Consider the following 3,689-nt stretch of genomic DNA (forward strand, 5'->3'; position numbering starts at 1 on the left):
GTTAAATCAAACATGATCCAAAATCGAGGTCGAAAACAATGTCTAGCGTAGGTCTGCTGCATTTTTATTTATCTTGTTGGTTAAATCGAACTTGATCAGAGTTGAAGCCTGTGTCAAGCCAGGTCCATTGTCTTTCATTTATCTTATTGGTTATATCAAACCCAATAGAAGATCAAGGTCGAAGCCTGTGTCAAGCACAGGTCCGCTGCAATTTATTTATCTCTTTGGTTAAATCGAACCCAATCCAAAATCAAGGTCGAAGTCTATGTCAAGCATAGGTCGGTTGCATTTTACTTATCTTATTGGTTGAATCGAACCAGATCAAAGATCATGGTCGAAATTAGTGTCAAGCACAGGTCTATTGCATTTTATTTATCTCTTTGGTTAAATTGAACCCAATCCAAGATTGTGGAAGTAGACGACATAATTAAAAGATGAGTAGAATTAAAACAAGCTGGAAATTATGGAGTTGTAACCCGAATGACCCTAACCCGTTCTCTTTCAAGATTGGGGAGCAATACTCGGTCGATTCCTCAAGATTGAGTGATTACAACTTCGTAATGAGAAAGAGAGAGATAAGAGTAACAAAAAACTTGTTGGAACTTTAATTAAACAGGATTAAACTTACAATTCAAGACTAACAAGCTAAAAATAAAAGGTGAACTAGAAATAAATAAAATTTAAAACAATAACAACTCAAAGACTAAAAGAGAAAACATAAATAAGCTGACAAGGAACGTCTAAAGCTAAAATGATCACTCCGGGATGATGAATGAAGAGAATGAGCTGCTGAATTTATAGGGACTTCACGGTGGTTAGGAGGTTGAGAGCTTTGTGGAGAGCCATCCATTTCAAACACCTTTAAATTAGTTTGTTGTTGAATTTGTAATCTTCAATGCATGGAAGACACGTGACAGAGCTTGGGAGGCTTCAAATCACACCAAAACGTGCGTTTTACATTAAGGGCAATCTCGGGATTGGGGAAGGCGCCAGGCACCTAGCTCAGAATGTTTCTGCACAAAAGTGTAATTTCCGTTAGAAATCAACTCTAAATGATGCAAAAACATCCTACGTGCATGTAAAACCTAAGATAACTTAAAATGAAAGATTCTGTACACTAAACCAAGCTTAAATCACGGTTTCCGAGTTTAAAACGTTAGAAAACAGCACCCATTTAGCTTCTTTTTACTCTTATGAACAAGGGAAATCACACCCCCAAACTTGGATTTTTGCTTGTCCCCAAGCAAACTTAACAATTTATATCTCTTAAATCACATGCAACAAGCATAAGCAACATCGAACGTAAGGATAGACTAGACTTGCTTTTCATATGGTGTCTCAGGAAAGATCATCAAAACATCATCGTCTTCCTATCTTCAAAAGCCAAATTACCATAAGCCAACAAAGTTCAAAACAATAAAAAGTTTCTTAAAATCCTTTCCTTTTTCAAAACATGAAAACTTTTTGACAACGCTCTAGAATTTGCATGCTTCCTTTTTCACTTAAATTTTAACACTGAAGGAATGGCTACAAGCCTCTGTAGGGATTTCCTCCACAGCTTTGTAGAGACCTTTCAAGTAAAAACCGGTCATAAAACATATCTACGGTGGGTTGCACGATGTTACACTAGACCCAATTGCTACCCTCGAAGCTGCTTACGCCACTCGACCTAAGCTACAACGAGTGTCTACAGTGATAAAAATAAAGACCTTTTCTTGCCACTCTTTTTTCTTACCTCTCTTCTTTTTCTCTCACAATTTTAAATCTTTTCCCCACTCTTATTTTCTCACAATCAAAGAGGACTCTTTTATTTGCAAACTCATATTTTCTTTTTTCTTTTTCCTTTTCGACTCTTTTTTCGACTTTTTTTTCTTGTAAAGACTCTTTTTATATGCATTTTCTTTCTAGTGACTCTTTTTTGCAAAAAAAAAATAAAAATAAAAAATAGCATGTTATTTCTTGAATGGAAAAATAACATTTTCTTTCTAAAAGTAAAAGACTATCCCCCCAAACTTAAGAGAGACAATGTCCTCACTGGGAGAAGATTTTTGAAGAGGCAATGCAAAAATCAAAATGAAAGAGGACAAGGACTTCATAAAACATTGAAAAAGTTTAAGTTTCAAAAAGAAGAAAAGCAAAGAAATCATGTTATTGAAAAGAACTCAGTCACAAATGGCTCATGGCTTTTTAGGACAAAAAGAAAACAAAGTTCATCTAATTCTTAAGAATCATCATCGACATGAAAAATAAGAAAAGGCACACCAATATGTTAAATGAGATTAAAGCTGCAGTATGCTTTGTTTAAGAAATATACATCACTAAAGCCAAGAACGAGATCATAATCGAAACAAGAAGAAACTAAATGGTCATATTTTCATAATGAAACTCAGAAACAACTAGAAAAGCTCACATTATTATCCTACCAAAACCTAAACATGCAACTAAATTCAAAAATAATATAACAAGCATAAGAATAAGAATAAAACTTCCCTCAAATGAAGAACCGGCCTCATCGATCAAACGACCACGCCTTAATGCTTATGACATCTTTAACTGTTCATGCATCTTTCTTGTAACCTGGATGATTGTTTCTAACTTTTGCTCCATGGCCTCCAATTTTGCTTCGGTTACTGCCAACTTCTGCTCCAACCGTCGAACAGTATCCCTCAAGCCTCGAATTTCAGAATTCGGTGAGCCGACTCGAACTGCCTCCCGAGCAAGCGCATGTCCCAAAAGTCGCTTGAAATTTCACTCTTCTATCATCGGAAACTTTCTCTCAATTTGGCCTTCCTAAATCCTGACACCTTAACGAAGACAAAGTGAGGTGATCAAACCAAGGAAAAAAAGTTTACCATTTTTTCGAGCTGCACATTCATGGATTACTCCCCTTATTAGTCGCCCAAAGTTTATCGGGAATCCCTTCATCATAGCTTATACCAATAGAACTCGATCCCGAATAATGTGCTGGTCATGCTCAGTTGGCATGATCCTATTCTTCACGACATATAGGGAACCTCTATCGATCATCTCACATATCTGTCTGTATCGTCGGTCGTATTTCTTTAGCAAGAGGACGGGCCGTGTTAAAGCAATAAATATCATAGATCTCAATAACCAAATGGCAGCAACCGCAGAAATATCCTCAGGTGCAAGCTTATGGGACCCCATCGTCGAAATATCCTACGTAGAGAAAGGCGTCCCTACTGTATCCACTGCCTTACTAAGACGTTCTTCAAATAGATCGAATAAAATCTGATTTCCAAGAGCGTTCTGGTAATCAGGAAGTCCATACAAAAGGTTAATCTGCGCAGCATCAAAGCAAACCTCTTTCCCTCGCACCGTCACCATATCCAACTGAGGGTGAATGGATGAATAAAATTCTCGCACTACATCAACTGCCACACAGCTCACTGGTTCTAGCAGGCGTAACCATTCCTTTTCTTGAGCCACTTCTCGACACATGTCCTGGACAACTGGAAGATCTAAATCTAAGCCAAGCTCAACCAATAGCTTCCTCGATTTGTTCCATCTACGACGCTTCCTAAGATTGTATGGCTTCCATTTAGTCTCGAGCTCGTCACTAGCATCGGTATGGATACTGACTATCTCAGGAGTCGGTATCGGTACAGAAGATTGCTCTCTATTCGTAGCAGCACGAGCCTTAGCTGCTCGAGTCTTAGGTTCATATG

The sequence above is a fragment of the Momordica charantia genome (genome assembly GCF_013281855.1).
Source record: "Momordica charantia cultivar OHB3-1 chromosome 1 unlocalized genomic scaffold, Mcharantia_2.0 BLBB01000001.1, whole genome shotgun sequence".
NCBI lineage: Eukaryota > Viridiplantae > Streptophyta > Magnoliopsida > Cucurbitales > Cucurbitaceae > Momordica > Momordica charantia.